General features: G+C 39.2%; 1 long non-coding RNA gene across 1 annotated transcript in view; it reads right to left on the bottom strand.

Moving 5' to 3' along the window:
* LOC113034562 (uncharacterized) overlaps window positions 1-17,620 on the bottom strand; it is a 76,255-nt gene extending 58,635 nt beyond the window's left edge. The window contains exon 1 of the long non-coding RNA XR_003274195.2: window positions 17,352-17,620. This is a non-coding gene — a long non-coding RNA (uncharacterized LOC113034562). The remainder of the gene's footprint in view (window positions 1-17,351) is intronic.
* Window positions 17,621-17,865: the final 245 nt, after the last annotated feature.

Below are 17,865 nucleotides of genomic sequence, written 5' to 3'. Positions count from 1 at the left end.
TAACTGTGTCACCAACTCCTATTTAAATGAAAGGTTGCTATCCTAACACATTTTTTAATCTAAAAAAAACCTTAATAGTATATCTTAAATGTTAGTAAACAACCTTTAAACTGGTGCCACGCACTTATACTCCAGTTTTTTTCCACCTAGTCAGCTTTTTTAATGTTGCTAAAACAACCACTAACACAACAAACTGAAGTATGTTTGTATAAAGTATTTAAAAATTCACACGACAGCTTAACTTTAAGGAGTGCAGGTAGCATGTGAAAAAAAATCTGTTGAATATTGGGGATGCGTTTAATGCTCAGTGGTACGTGGAGCAATAACCAACAGTGAGACCTGCTCATGAGGCTGAAGATGAAGTTGGTGAAGTCAGATTTCTTCTGACTGGATGCTCCTGGCACTTGAGGTTTGAACCACAAGTTGGTGGTGCTTCTGTGCCAACAGCCAGAGCTGTGTGCGTGAGATGGCCAAATAAAAGATATCCACTTTCTGTGACATCACAGAGAGTAAAGAATAGAAAAAAAGGAGTGTTTAGAGCCTGAGCTTTGCACATACATTAATATTCATGTGGCTGTGTGTAATACGACCATCCACTACTGTAACAATGGCTTTCCTTAACAGAAAAACCTAATGGGATCCCTTTAATGGCACTTTCTATTTGACTTGGCCTTTAAGAGCCAATAAAAGTTGAAATGTTGTTGCACTTACTTAAACTATGTGAAAAAAAGATATTTGATCTCACCTTAGGATTTCTATCATGTTATCTCTCTGCCAATACTTTTCCATCTTGTCAAAAAAAACACTCCCTCCTCTGTCCTCTAAACCATGAATTTGCCATTATTGGTCGCTGCAGTGGCAGCGCTGACGTAAGTGGAACAATTTGTCTGGTAATGTTTTGCATGGAAACACTGTTAGGCAGAAGGACTCAGAGATTTTACAAGTGGGAATAATCCAGCACCCACACAGCCATTTACTGTATCTCACTTTTTCTGTTACTGTCACGCGGCGTTCATTTATCATAAGTATGAACAGAATCAAATAAACACTATGTATCAGTATGGTAGTCACTTGTTTTGTTTGTTTAAAATTCAGATTTTATGGGACTCCTTGGGTAAGGCATACCGATTCTTTTAGCTTTCACCATCACTACGAAATACAGTAAATCACTGTTACACCTACGCACATTAGTCACATGAAGTTAAACGTGCATTATGTCAAGTAGAAATCTTATCATATAAGGAAAAAAGCTTGCACATCACAGAACTCCAGTTTTAATGGATGGATTTATGGACGGATGGATTTATGGACGGATGTTCCTTGTGCAAGCAAAATACTTACTGCCAGACTGACTGCTAAAAGCGCAGCAACAATTCACTGTTGTAAGTGGACCAAACCTCCAGTATGACAATGATCTCAGCAATTTAAGAATATGTGAATTTAGCAACACAGACCCACGAGAGCCTCAAAAATGACCACCAAGACAAAAACATGTGATTGCCTTGGATTTATGTTTAATTTAAAATAATAAATAAATTAATTCCCTGTCTCCCTTTAATTTTCTCTCCTTATACAATTCCCACAGTCTCACCCCCAGCCTTTGGTCTCATCTCCTGCTTATTCAGACTGGGCCAGTCCAGGGTTATGACTCAGAGGGAACAGGGCTATGACTCAACCCCACTATTAGTTTCCAGGTGGTCTTAGATCCCATTGTGCTCCTGATTAGCATTCAAAGACATATGAACAGGCATAGAAGTGTTAGGAGGCACAATTCCCTCACAAACACTGCAGACTATTTGTCTGTAAGGGAGTCAATGTGGAGTCCCAATGTCTGCATCCTAAGATTTTGCATGTGATTGTGGGAAGTAATGTGCATATCCCTGGATGTTGTGTGTGCGTGTGTGTGTGTGTGTGTGTGTGTGTGTGTGTGTGTGTGTGTGTGTGTGTGTGTGTGTGTGGTCCAATGGATTGAGCATCTGTGGCAGTGAGACAAAGAAAATGTGTCTGCTCTGAGTGAGACCACCAAGGCTATGTCTGTGTCTATATCACAGGTCCATTAGTGACTCAGTCCCATAAAAACTCATTTAAACACATTTATCTAATACTTGACATGTCCCAGACGTTTAACATTTGGCAGCTGATTAATGTATGTACTACTATAAACTTACAGATTTTATCAGTTTAGCAAGAAAAAAAATCATAAACAAATAACAATTACAAATTAGGTAAGTTATTTAGGAACTGGGACTTACCAAGTGTAACTCTTCAGTTAAAATTGTGGACAATTATTGGTTATTAAAGGTAGCCCATGTCAAAGGAAAGAAGCAAAAGACCACACTATAATGTTTCATCAACATCTGGCTATAGGCCTATTCACTTTCTGTTCTCACTCAAAGGTATGAGTACAAGCCATCCAGACAACACTGGAGGCGTCATCTACGTTCCATTTTCTGACTGGAAACAAATGAAAGCCAAAGTTTCCAGGTCACTCTGTGTCTGACTTTCACATTTGTCTCCAAAATAAGACTAAGACAGGCTGTGTCTCCAAATCACCGCCCAGTCAAACCAAAACATAAACTAAATCCAGACTCCTCCGCCTGCCACAGTGTGGAAAGTTATACGTAAACAGAAGCTGCTCCTTTATATAAAGTGATATCTTTCTAATTAATGGCAATTAAAACGTAATTTGTTTTGAAATGTTAAAATTAGATACAATAGCATGCATGTGAAGAAAATGTGCCACCTCTGATCTTAGACTACTTTACTGTATGCAATAGACACATGACAATGAAAACTAGTGACATGGAGTCAAAAATGGAAATGTTTTAAAGTACAGGTGTGGTCAGAATTGGTTCATTTTGGTGACCAATGATTTTTGTTATGTTTTCGTCACTGAACGTCATTTTCGCCCTGATGAAAACAAGATGATAACGAAATCAAATTTAATGCACAAGGACAATAACGAGGATGAAATGTACTGACAATTTAATGTGTCAGATCCAATCAGACCCTAGATGCACACATATCAGCTGCCCCTGACAAACAGTATGGTGATGGGGTGGGAGGGCTTCAACCTGCTCCCAGTATCCCTGCATCTCGTGATGCGTTTTCACGTTTCAAATATCAACGCCTGGGACATACGCACACATTTTGGATTTGACGTAAAAAAAAAACAAAACACTTTGAAAACTGCGTGGCACAACTTTCACCGTTAAAAACACAAACTTTTACAGAACAAACGTTTTTTAAACTAGATCTAAATTTGCTGTCAAAATTAACACTGTTAAGAAGATTAGACACACTTAGTCCAAAGTTACCATGACATGCACCCCCATGATGAATGTACTTATAACTTCTGCCACCTGTAATTCAACTAGTCACTTTGTTGTAGCATTTGCCCCCAAATCCCTACTGTATTCTTCTCCTTAGGTAAGTGCCAAAAATTATAGTTAGTTTAGACTTAATTTTAAAATTTAGGACCATTAAGCATTTTGTGTCTGCAGACTTAACACGATTTTTTAAATTCCTGCTTTCTAAGAACAGCCACAGCTGCTGTCTGCTTCAGTTCATGTTATTTCCAATGAGAGTTTCGCACAGTTTGAAAGTGCCTTCCGGTGCAGTTTCAACATTTGACTTTTGACAATTTGGACATAAAAAATTCACTCTTTTTTTTTTTCATTTTGATGTATCTGTGTGAAATTTGGTCAAATTTAGTCTATGAAAAGAGCCAAAAAGAGCTTTGGCAAGATCACAGTGAAGAAGCGAGTTAATGTACGTGCCAAAGAAGAAGAAAAAAAAAAGAGACAAATTGTATCAGATGTGAAAACGTTATTGTGGTCACTAGAGGCTATCAGATATAAAACCCAAGAATATAATGGCTCCACCGAAGTGCTGCATAGAAACATAAGATCTTCTGCCAGTCTGTGGTTGCCAGTGTCATTTATTTTGCTGTTGTCTGCTGGGGGTGGGCATCATCAACTTCCATAGAAGCCCGGAAGCATCATTACTCAGAATTTGATGGCATTTTGAGTCAGTGAGGTACATGAGGTCAATGAACAAACTGCTCTCCATCGTGGACAACATCATCACACCCTCTCCACTCCACACTTCCACACCACTTCCTCTCCCTCAGACTCAACCCCACAAAGAACGCTTCAGGAAACCCTTCCTACTGTTCTCTATGCTCTTCATACTGTGATAGGTGATGCACACCTGCCAGGGATAAGATCCCAAACATATTTTTGTGTTTGGGATCTTCATGCAGCTGCTTTTCTAGGATTTATAGCATACTTGTTATTTGTTAATGTAATTTACATTTCTCTCTTATGCGCTGTCAGTCTTACTTTTACAGTTTTTTTGTCACTGTTACTACCTCATCATATAAGGTGCCTGTGGCATTTGTAATGTTAACTGTGTTGTTTTTTTGTTGTTTATTATAGACAGCCCTATTTTTATCCATCTATAAAAAATGTGAAAAGGTTATCGAGTGACTCCTTTTTGCTAAAGGCTATGCCTAGTATAATGCTGTTTTCAATGGAAATATGTCTAAATGCATAACCTTTGTGAAACAGTTCATCCTATTCTGAAACTGCTTTTTGGTTTTTCAAATATTCCAGGCAGTCCAGAAGTCCTGAGTGTTGTCACAGGACCATAAAAAGTTGAGTAGGTTGCCTTTGATATTGTTTTACATGTTCCTACATATCTGTCACAGTCTTTTCATCCCATGTCAGGCTTAAAATCACTTTCCCGTGTCTTCTTGAAAGTCTGGTTGTAAGTCTAATTATAAAAACAACACACACATGCTTAATGGTCTTTGCTAGTTAGAAAAAATTGCAGCAATAATAGCATTTCAGTCTAGTTTTGGGAGTTTGTAAGCTACAGTAGTTTGCAGATACTGAAAGAATTGAGGCCTGGGTATTGAAAAGTGTTATACACAATTTATGGTACATTCAGAGCGGTCGAGACAAAAACATCCCAGAAGATTTAGGAGAACAAGTCAAGGCATCCCAGTTTACTATTTACTATTGTTTATTCTATTTCTGTGTGAAGTGTAGTACTGTGGGAATCGATTTCATGTGAATGGAAGTTACATATAGATTATAGTCCTGCATATAAGGAGAGTTTGTCACTTTTTTGTTTAGGTAGAGGTCGGTTTCCTTTACAGAGTGGATTAAGAAATGAATGAAGAACTAAAGATGTGCAGTTGCCTCTTTGTCCAATGCAAACTTCAACTGCAGCCCAATCAATATTCATTAAAAAGGATCCACACATATCCACACACACATGGAATTAGTCTAACACATCATCACAGCTCCCTCAATTGACCCGATCCACTCTGTGAACCAGAACACGACTGTTTCTCACTGCTCTCCTCTATTGTTGCCTTTAAGTATGCCAATCAATACCTCCAGCTGACACTCGCCAACCACTCAGTCTCTTCATCCCCCAGGGGGTGTGGTTTCAGTGTGTAATCTCTGGAGATACCAGAGCTTCAAAGAACGCAGGGTTGCTGTGCTGGAGGGCACAAATCCACCCCGCCTGAAGTCCAACACACAGATGCTCAGTTGATTGGGATGATGTGGAAAACACTGCCCTCTGCTGATACTAACCCCACATTAACTAGGATCTACAAGTCATTTCTGTCTCTGGTATTTCATGTGTGTAAACTGTAGTTGTTTGTGAGATATTCACAATTAACAGTAATTACAAACTGACAATGCCTCTTTGCAGATATTAAATATAGAATTATTAAAAAGAAATTAATAGCAGCTTCAATATGGCATGGATATATACACTCACCAGCCACTTCATTATGTACACCTATTAAATTGCTCATTAACAAAAAATTCTAATCAGTCAAACATATAGCAGCCACGCTGTGCATCTAGCCATGTAGACATGGTCAAGATGACCTGCTGAAGTTCAAATGAAATATCAGAATGGGGAAGAAATGTGATTTAAGTGACTTTAAAAGTCACACAGTTGTTGATGCTAGACAGGCTGGTTTCAGAAACTCATTTTCCCACACAACCATCTCTGGGTTTACAGTGAATAGTCTGAAAGAGGCATCCTGAAAGTATCCAGAGTGCAGCAGTTCTCTGGGTGAAAATGCACAGTTGATGGCAGAGTTCAGAAGAGAATGGCCTGACTGCTTTGAGTCAAAAAGAAGACAACAGTACCTTGAAGCAGATACTCGTCAGAAGCAGAACACCACTGCAGGTGATTCTCCTGTTAGCTAAGAACTGAAAACCGATGCTACAATTCACATAGTCTCACCAAAATTGGACAATAGGAGACTGGAAAAATGTTACCTGACCTGATGAGTCTTGGTTTGTACTGTGGCATTTAGATTGCAGGTTAAGAATTTGGAATTTTGGAAAAATTGGACCCCCTTAGTACCAATTGGGCATCATTTAAACACCACAGCCTACTTGAGTAACATTGCTGACCATGTCCATCTCTTAAGTAATCACAGTGTACCCTCTCCTGACAGCTGACTCCAGCAGGATAACATACCATGACACAAAACTCAAATCACCTTAAACTCACCTCTGGGATGTGGTGGCACAAGAGATCTGCATTATAGATGTACAGATGACAAATCTGCAGCAAGTGTGTAATTTCATCATGTTAATATAAACCAAAATCTCAGAGGAATATTTCCAACATTTTGATGAATCCATGCCACGAAGATTTCAGGTAAATGGTTTCCAACGTAGCATTAGGAAGGTGTAACTAATGAAGTGGGCCTTTACAAGCGGGTTCTGGAGTAAACATGAAACTGTGTCATAAAGGCAAAGAAATAAGGTGTTGTGCAATGTGTTGTTAGATGTGTCATAAACCAAGATTTCTGTTAGTCATGGTTTCATACTCTTGCTGTCGTTGGAGCCCACAGTGCCCCCTCTGGTGTAAAAAATTTTAAAGGTCACCAGGCTTTCTCTGTTCTTGCTGCACGGCTCGTAAATAACCTGCAACATCAGATAAGAACCTGGTGACCAGTGACGGACATTAGACCAACTGTAAAACTGGATGCAGTTTGTTCGCACTAACCAAAACAGCTACTATCTTCATCTCATGCGGCCTCCCTGGCGCCAGCTGGATGCTCAAGGCAAAAGCTGACGGGAATAACAATTCTACATTAGATAACAAGACTGTGTTGTGACTTTATCCCTCTTCCTTCAAGGTTACCCGCGTCGACCGAAGACTGTTGACTTTTGCCTAACTGGGTGAAGGGACACTTTCTCTCGGCGGAACACGGAACACACACACACATGCATGTGCACTGACACAGACTCACCCCCCCACCCCCACCCCCTCCAAACGCCTTCAAAGCTTATGTCTTCTATGTAGTGAGATGTGCGGATTCATGTGCTGAGGTGTGTTTTTTTTCTGTTCTCAAACTGATCTCCCTGTTGGAGCTCAGTCTGGGGGGAGTTATTTTTTCTCCTCGTCTTTCCTCATGTTGTGCATTTTCCATTGTTATACCTCTCTGACCAGTCTTCCCCATATGATGTTGTAATGTATGTATGGTCGGAAGGGTAAGATGGCGCTGGCAAAGGTCGGCAGCCTTAACCCAACAAATTTCCTACGCGTGGGACTAATAAAGGTTATCTTATCTTATCCAAAAATCGGTCAATTCTGCAATGTCTCAGGGTTGTTGTCAGTTAGACTGAGTGTTTTCTTACTACCTGTCCATCCATTCTCTTCTGTTTGTCACAGAGGGACTGGAGGCTATTCCAGCTACCACAGGGCGAGAGGCGGGGTACACCCTGGACAGGTCGGCAATTCCTAAGTATTAAGTTGAAATCAGTGAAATATTGAGGTAGAAGTGCTGAATACATATTTCCTTAAAAGACTGCAAGTTAGTAAACAGCAGTAAAACACATAAATTAAAGAATGCTGTTTGCCTCCAACTCTACCAGCAGGTGGAGACAGAGTGGTGGTGTAGTTGTATGCCTAAAGATGAAGGTTTGACAGACCCTGAAGGCTCAGAAAAGATGATGATTATTTTTAATGTTTTTTTTTTTCTTTTTTTTAAATTTTGGTGTGAAAAATGACCTAGTGTACAACAATAAAATCACTTCTGTTTTAGCAAACTTATTATGTTCACAATTTGATGGTGTGTACATTTTTAATTTCCATCAGCCACTTCCCGGCATTAAACAGAATGCTGGAAATGTGTCTTTCTTAATATTTCTATATAAACTATATAAATATTCGCATATTAACATCCTGAAAACCCCGAGAACTACAGTGTACAGACAGTAAGCTGATTTATATGTTGGGTATCATGTCAGTGCTTTTCCACTAGGTGGCGATATAACTCTGTGTATAACTCTTGATTCAACGCTCCACCTCCATTCAAAAAGTAAAACGTCGTGTGCTGTAGACACTTCCTAGTGTCTAAATCGTAAAACTATCAGGTTTACTGTTAAAAACAATCTTCAACCACTTCAACACAAACCACCAACAAACAAATACAGTATAAATACAGTATACCACCTCAGTTTTTAAGCATGACACACGAGAAGTAAGTCAGCAAGTGCACATGCACGTGTCCTCTTCATTGCAGTGCTATGGCTTTGACCTTTGACCCTTTTTCACTCCGTTCCCATTTCAGGAATCTGCAGTATCATCAGCTCAATGAAATAAAAGACAAATATGTAAATGCACATTCTGCAAAAATTTTGCATGAAAAGATAAGTAACCGACAAGTGAAGACTGTTTTCATCCTTTTCTGAATGCACGTTCAGGCTCTGCCACTACCACTTCCTCTCCTGTAAAGCCACTAGGTGCAGTTCTTTACTGGAAACCAGTAGCTCTGACTAAAAACACCACAGTAGTAGTGAACAGTGCACTTGTGGCAACGGTTAGTTATCAATAAGTTGCACAGTGTGAGACAGTTAAACCCTCAGTGCCGACTACCCAAGAACTGTCACACATTCTCCATCTTCTCAGCTTCATAGAGCAGCAGCTTACTGGAAACCCTGTAACTGTAAACTAGCGTGGCCAACCAAAAATACCTGCCTACTATGGGTTTGAGAGACCACTCTTACAAGAACAATTCTTAGTTGAGGAAGAGAATTTGCTTGTAAGTACAAGTGCTGATATCAGACATGGGAGTGTTTCCTGTTAAGATATGCAAATGAATTCTGTTGCTAGGGCTAAAGTTACTGCAGATTCTTAGGCAGGATGAAAACATTAAGTTTAAAAGTTACAGGTGGTCCAGCTATTATACAGAACTGCAGGTCTAGAAGCATGCGCCCTTCACACGCATTGCTCGGTCTTCCCTAAAATTAGTTAAACAATCAGACTCAACATTTCAGTGTCAATATCAAACTATTACTAAATGTTAAAAATCTGCATACATTGCATTCTGCTTCCTTCTGCTCTTTTTTTCTTTTCCCTGCTTCCACTAAAACCTGCAAAGTCCTTCTTTTATAACTACTGTGCATACTTCCAGAAACATCAACTTAACACAACCCTGGCCCTTTGAATGCTCTGCGAGAGATTTCTTCTGTGTAATCAATACAATACAATATAATATCTTGAAATGCTTGACACTAATCCCCCCCAAAAAAGCCATAAAAAACATAAACTACTGGTTGAAATTCTAGCTGTCACTCAGTGACAAAATCACAGTGTGATTTCTGCACGGGGGAAGCTCTGTGCAGCCATATCTGAAACTTTCTGAGAAACAGAAAGGAATGAAAACAGCCTACCCACCCTGCTTAGAGGTAAAGTAAGGCAACTATCAAAGAATATATTTCAGGTTCTGAGTTTGTAAGATTGGACAGAATAAGACAGAACTGCTGCTCACATGTTAGGCTGTCTCCAAAGCAACTGTACTTTCACTTTTAGCTAAGAAAGGATAAAAGGTTAAATCTGGCCACAGGAGCAACAGGTATGCACATACAGTGCACCCACTCACTCACAGTGTGCACAAACACCTTCACAAAAGTCTTAACACTTTTACACGTGAATCAGTGGATAAAGAAAAGCTTTATTTTAAGCTCTCCAAGGCAGGATATCTCGTTCGCATCATGAGAATTTTCCATGAAACAAAATTTGTGGTTTTCCTTGTTTAAAAAGGTGTTCTTTTTCAACATCTCACATGGTCAAAGCCCATTGGTTAATCAGAAATGTGCAAAACAACTCCCATCAAGCTGCAAACAAGGCTTCTTTTTTAGTTCCTGAAAAGCTGAGATGAGAGAGATAAGAGTGTTTTAGGCCGCCTGAGGCCATTATTTCAAAATCGAGGCTTGATGGTGACAGAAGAGGAAGTGCTGCTGTCCCATGGCTGTGACTTACGTGAGTGACTGCGAATGTGTTTGCATTACCAGGCTGTGGTGAAGAACAAAATTCACACAATTACCAGGTACAAAGGCTTAAAGTAAAAAGAGACTCCAATGACACAGAAGACTCAAGTATCGTCTCAGCCAGCCTCTTCACAGCATAGCAAGAATCACTAATGCTGCAGACTTGAAAATCTGGTGCCAAACAGCTCGGAGAGCTTTTAGCACATTTCATTTCATTTGAAAGAAAAAAATGTTTGTTATTCTGTATCTTTAAATTCATCTACTTCATCAGTGCTCAAACATATTTGCATAGCTTTCTTATTGTACAGAAAAGTAAAGACATAACTTTTTTTGTTTAACTTTATTAACTTTCTTGCTACTATTTCAAAAAGAACATCCAGCATTAAAGAAGAAGAAGTTGATAGACCTGGTACCTGCAACAAGGGAGTTAGGGGGTGGTGGGCGGGATTCAGTCCTATGTTTGTCACCAGAGCTAATGCTTTTGATATCTTTTGATTGTGAAAATCCAATGATATTTGGGATTTTTGTGGTTGGGTTTACAGGTAGACTCCATATGTACCAAGGCCTGCTGTTCTTCCAGGACTAACAGGTGCAGCTAGCACACCTACAGGTGTCCTATCTTCAATCTTCACATGCCAAAGAAGGACACTCACAAGCACAGCAAAAACTACACATGGAAGATTGCAATTGGTGCAGCTCCAATTCATTGATAAGGCAGTGAGCCGCAGGTATGGAAGTACCTGTTTGCATTCAAAGAGATTACAATAGAATGACAGCTCAATATGGAAATTATGTAATCGCCCTTTTCAGATGAAGAGAGAAAAGACTTCCAATTTAGAGAAGGTCCTTAAAGATTTGGCTTAACACACTGTATACTGTAATAGCTACACCCTTTTTGCACACGCCCTTCTTCTTACTCAGCTATTTATCAATAGTGACTTATATGTATATAAGTCATGTATATATTGTATCTATTTCTTACTTAGTGTATTGTCTGTCTTTGTTAGTTTTTATACTGGAGCACTGTAACAAAAATAATTTCCCCTAGGGATCAATAAAGTATCCTGATTCTGATTAAACTAGCATAAGCTAGCAAGATGAGAATGTCCACCCTCACCATCTTGGATGAAAAAAGAAAAAAATATCACCAGTCATGATAGGTGGCTACCCTGAAATGGAGTTAGTTCCTGTTTAAAGGGAGTTTTTCCTTCCCACTGTCCCGAAGTATTTGCTCATAGGGGGATGTGTGACTGTTGGGCTTTCTAATATTGTCACGTCTTTACCGTACAATATAAAGCACCTTGAGTTGACTGTTGTTGTGAATTGGTGCCATATAAATAAAGCTGAAAATTAATTGTGTCGCAGAGAGGCTACTGTGTCTATGAAAAAACTCACGCTCTTTGGCTAACGAGTTGTCAATCACAAGTTGATCCTTCACATTGAAATGTAGTATTTCGAAACAAAACAGACTTTAACTTTTGTTTCTTCTTTGGTTTGTTTGTTTGTTATTCAGTATGACACAAAATGAGCCCATAAACATAACCATCAACAGGAACGCCTTTACAGAGGTCAAATCAGAAAGTTGTTTTCTTGTAGACTTCTATAGGCCAAGAAGATCTACAGCTATCGCCAACTAGTGGCCTCCAGATAAACTGCCGTATCGGCTTTATTTTTCCGACCCAGAAGCTACGTCCATGTTTTATACTGCATATGGTAGTAACATTAGCTACTCAGCCACCACCCTAACATCTCAGCTTGCGTCACGTTAACATTTTTGTTCCACACTGTCCCTGCTTGTATTTACAGAAATGTGATTTTTATAAATGTTCATGTTTCTGAATAAACATGAGTAAAAACCTACAGTACGGGTGGTTTTTCCAAGCCTGCAGCACTTCCTCACTCCGTACTTAGTAATGAATCCAACAAAATTCCATCGCAGATACAAATTTTGTGACCGCACAGGCAGTTGTGCAATGGTTGATAATCACCTACCATGGTCGTCGCAGTAACAGGCCTCTCTAAATCTTGGTGGTTAATATCAAAACGCTGCATCTTTGTAATTTTTGTGGTTTTAAATTTCTGACAAATACACCCTGGAGATTCTCTACTGCTTGACTGTAACTAAATTTGGGCAGCAGGAACCTAGCCGTTCCACGCCACTTAGTCATTATGATATGTACAGATATGAGGCTGGTATATTCCACTGTAATTTTTAGGAAGTTTAAAAAAAAAATCCAAAATGTCATACTGCGCCTTTTAGACCATTTTGAGACCCTAAAACTCTTCACTGAAACTGCTACAGCTGGAAATGAAAGTGGCTGCTGAGGGAAAATCCACTGTTAAAGTGTCAAGAAAAGCCGCTTTACATCTGTGAATCGATCCACTGCGGTTGTGAGAAGGTTTCATCAAGACCGAAGGTGGTAAAAGAAGAGGAACAAGATACTACTACAGCTGAAGTGAGAGCTTTAAAATAATAAGTATAAGTACAAGATTTTTGAATGACACGGACAATTACAGAATACAGACTTGTGTGGAATCTAATCTTTCCCTCCTAATATAAATAATACCTAATAAATACAGGTTAACAAGTGTTTGTTTTTTGTAATATTAATCTATGTGAAATTTAAAGTCCTTTCATTTCTAACCCGAGTAATGAGACACAATTATTCAGGCTCACTTAGGAGCCAGTAAAAATTACACATGTGACAGCAAGATGACTCGAGTGAAATTTCAGTATGTCTGCGGTGTGTGATGTAAAAGCTGCCTACTCATTTGCTTTTGGTCGGTGCACAAATAGACACATGGTTTACTTTCATTTGAATGAGCCATCTGTGGTTTGCATCTCTCAATGCAACATGAAGAGCAGAAGTAGCCTTTACAGTCCTCTGCTGACTGCATGCTCAAAGAAGTGAAGCAACCTAGCCGCAACCCAGTACAGGCGAGGGTAACAGCTCCTGAAGTGAACCGAGTCGTACATGTGGATGTTTTGCTCGTATGCTACGATGCTCTAATCTCAGTAAACTGGTCAATGCATAAAGGTGCTAGTACCAAATCTAAGGAAAATTGTCACCAGATTCTTCAGTTCTCCTCATCTCTACAGAGTATGTCAGAGTGCTGCAGCTCACTGTTTCGATTTTCCCAAGTGTGAATACATTCTTCTTAGAGTTGGACACAGAAGCATAAATCTTATCTTATTAACTCATTCACTGCCAGCCATTGGCAGTGAATGAGTTAAACCCATTGACTCATTCACTGCAATTGACGGCTATAGACGTCAATGGCAGTGAATGAGTTAAGTTATTCTGTATCTGCTAGAAATGTAAATTTGTCTACTGAATTCTTGCAATAGTTTCAAAGTTGCTATTTAAGCTTCTTTCCGCGGCCCTAAAGTGACCAAAAATGAATTCATGGATTAAAATGAAAACAAAAAAAACAACCAGATACAGACTTAGTGTCTGTGTTTGTTTGTTTTTTCCTTCTTGCCGTCCTGGGTATGAATCCACCAGTTGAGGCCTTTCTGTGCAGTTGATTGTTCTCCCTGTGCCTCAGGGCACTCCAGTTTCATCTCATGCTCCAAAGCATGTATGCTAGGTTAGTTGGTGGTTCTAAATTGGCCGCAGTTATGAATGTGAATGTGAATGAGTGTCTTTCTTGGTGTGTTGACTGAACAATAAACTGGCAACATGTCCAGGATGGATGACTGAATGACACGCAGTTCACTACACAATCTTATTTTTAACATTCTTTTTTTTAGAACCTACTGTGTGGTGGATTCTTTGAATTCTTCTGGTTTTGACCTCAATGAATTATGATGCTGTTGAAAAGAAGTCTCAGCATGAACATGGGTTAGACTGATTTGCCCGCCTGTGGCTTTCAGTAGGGTTTCACTTTGCATCAGTCATTTGGATCCCGTCTCTTTCTTGGTTCTGTATTTTCCTTCAACACACAAACAGATTTTAAATTCAGCTGAATCTCACCTGCCTTTAAGAATGTAGTTGAACTTAAATGACCCTCACAACTTGAACTCTTGCCTTTCTCTACTTTTGCCTGTGTTTCTATAGCAACTTTGCATTTATATTTCCCCTAATTTGTCTAGATGAAGGCAGAGCACACACATAGCAACCTGTAATCAGTCAGTTCCTGCTTTGACTTCATTTCCATGCTTACCTACTCACAACACAGCTATACACAAGAGCGGCCTTTCTTGTCATTATGAACACAACAATGTGACTTCTCTGTGATTCAGTAATTCCTAGAGGGCAAAAGAAAGTTTATTGCATCAAGTCACACTTTTCTTTGTCACATTGTGAACAGATTCACAGTAAAATATACTGTAGAGACTCTTTACTTCATTGAAAACCACTGTATGGCTGCTGTTGTGAGAATTGTAATTAAAAGTACGTGACCACTTGCTGAGTTGCAGAATTTCTCACACAGAGGCGAGAGAGGTGCACAAGCTCTATTCTTCACATCTTGAGAAACCTGCTTCCCCTACAGCCCTTTGACTTGCTCAGCATTCAGTATTACAACATCAGCAGATAAATAATGACATGACTTTAAATTATCGCTATTACAGGAACACATTTAAATGTTAAATGTTTTAAATATAATCTTTCACATTTGTCTCAGTTTTTGACTTGAATATATAAAGTGCACAAGTTTGAGCTCTGCTACTTCCTCCTGCTAAGCTTCCAATTTAGGTACTGTGGATGCAAAATGGTGCAAGTGACAAGAGGAAGTTTCTACAATACAGCAGGTCACTAGGCAACACAAAGAAGAAATGCATGATTGTGTTTGTTACAAAGAGTGCTGAACAAACACACCGATCATAATAGGTATAAATAAAATATTCAAATAGGCTTCCTCCTATTGTCTGCCTCTCACACACATACACACATACGTTTTCATGCTCACTCTCACAAATGTGCAGCTTCCCTTCCTCTCTCTCCTTCAAACGCACTCACTCAATATTCAGCTCATATCCGGGATGGTAACTCTATACTTCTCTGACTCCAGCCACATGAATGAAGAAAATAGGGACAGGGAAACCCCATGTCACTCATTATGAAACTCACACACGCTTTACACCAGAGTTAGTCTACATCTTTACTCTTAATGAGTCCAAAAAGCAGAGAAACGAGGGGGTGCTAGGATAACTGCCAAAAGAAAATCTGAAAAAGAAAGTTAGTAGAAAGCTGAGTGCTGTTTCTTTAGCTCTGTAAGCTGAATATGAAGGAAAATCAAGTGGAAATATGAGAAAAGCGAGAGAAGGGAAAAACAAAGCTTGGAAAATATTTGTTCCAATTTCACATCAATGCAGAACATGTGGTGAAATTTCAGCCAACAAATTGCTTATTTGTTTAAGCTGTCACTGGAGCGCCCCCTTTAAGAGCAAAAAACAAATTAACCCTACCTAATTTGAAAGCAAAGATGCAAAAAAGAGCATCAAAATAACCACAAATATGAGACTGATCTTGTTTTTTTATACAATAACTTCTGCTCAGCTATTAATTATGAGGTCCCTGGCCAGAGGTTTTTGGAAATAAGTGTGTTCAAGTGTGTTAAGTGTCTTTTTAATCATTTAGAACTGCAAAATTACTTCTTATATTCTGTGTATTTATTTATTCATTCTGGTAGGGGTAAGGTGTAGAGGTGGGAATCACCATACATCCCACGATACGATATTATCACAATACTTAACGTACGATATGATATTATTGCAATTTTTTTTGTAATATTTTGCGATATTCAGATTCTGTACATAAAGGTCAACTTTATCAATATTCATTTTATCTAATATCAAAGTCTCGCACTCAGTCATTCTCTCATTTCAGTCAGTTTTATTGTTGACAAACTGAACGGTTTGTATTACAGTCTAGTCCAACTTAACTGAATGCAACCATCTGGTACAATTATAGCTATTCTGAACTATGCAATTTATGAAAACTATGCAGCCCATTCAGCAACTGAAGAATTTGAAAGTAAATTAAAACAAAATATAATTTTACATTAGATAAAAAAGTTTTAAACTTAATTAAAATAAAACATGTCTTAAATTAAAATAAGTAAACTGTCATGTTTATTGCTGCCAAAAAAAGTTAAACACATTTGGACAGTGAAGGAACGTCAGGATTCTTGCTCAGAAAAAGGAGCTGATCAACATGCTCTGAAGTCAGAGCACAAAAACCTTTTTTGTAACAAAATATCGATTTCTGCTGTCCCTGTATCGATACATTATTAGCAAACAAAATATCACGATACTACACAGTATCGATTTTTTTTTCCCCACCCCTAGTAAGGTGGGTGTTCTCAGGTTTTCAAATCCGAATAGCTTTACTCGTTTCCGACAGCACCTGAACGCACCTCTCCCAGTTGCTTCCTTCGCTACGGCAGTTTTGGTTCATAATGAAGAGACGCTCACTGCGCTCTGGTTTGCTTTTTTCCAGGAGGTGACGCTCGCCAACCACACACTGATAAGACTGAGCTATAAAAAGGATCGGCGGAGTTCACATAAGTCACATGGATTTTTTTTTTCTTTCTTTGCAGGTTTCGCACGATAATAATAACCGGGCGCAGCTCGCGTGACGCGCTTGGATACGGAACACACAAAAAATGCGGACAGGGTGCAGCCCTGTCAAGAAAACCGTTTCAGGTCCAGTCATTCAATAACGTTTTTAAAAAATACAAAAAGGAAGAGGAAGGCCGGGTTACTATCTCTGTCTGACACCGCATACTTCCTTTTATCTTTGTGCAAACCGCCCATTACGCATAAGTGAGCGTTGCACGGCCCTCAAAACTCCCTGAACCTCTTAAAACGGATAGCATCTCTAATGTGTCTAGGTCTGTGCAAAAAGTACTGAAATACTGCAGTGAATCTGCAAAAAGAAAATCAGCTTTAGTGAATGCAAAGTTCCATCAAAGTCATAATCTGCTTCCTCGTTTGGGCTTTGAAGGGAGCACAGCTGTGAAGTGGTGAATTTATTTGATTTATATGCGTGTAATTCATAAAATAATATGAACTGACAGACTTACCCCCACATCACTGGCGGTCAGGCGCAAACGTTGCACTTCTGTTTCTTTTTTAAATTCAGCCAACATTTGCGAGGCGCGCTTTTGCACCAATATGACCTGACACATTTTCTTTCACTTTCAGACTTTTGCAGTACGGTGCAAAAGTCATCCTCTAACACACAGCAACGCACTTGAGCGCTTTCCATCTTTCTCTCACCTCTCACTAGCTTTCTTAATTGCTGAAACAAACTTGTCCGCTCTAGCTCCACCATTCATACTGAAGTGTCTGCCAGACTTGCAGTGTAATACATTTTCGTATTTTTGGTCACACCCACTGTTTTCAGTTCGCCCAGCCCTCTATGTCGCGCCAGGGGAAGCCTCATGAATGGAGTCCTCTGGTCATCAACGCTGGATTTAATCACATGGAGACTAAATTTACCTGAACACTCTTAACAGTGGTTCACGGTACAAAATTCCACTTAGCGTTATGAACAATGGGTTCAAGTTAACCCAGTGCATGAGTCTTAATGCAGAA

Source organism: Astatotilapia calliptera, chromosome 13 (assembly GCF_964374335.1).
Source record: "Astatotilapia calliptera chromosome 13, fAstCal68.1, whole genome shotgun sequence".
NCBI classification, from domain to species: domain Eukaryota; kingdom Metazoa; phylum Chordata; class Actinopteri; order Cichliformes; family Cichlidae; genus Astatotilapia; species Astatotilapia calliptera.
The sequence above is the reverse complement of the archived record's forward strand: the minus strand, read 5'-3'. Positions and strand labels throughout refer to the sequence as shown.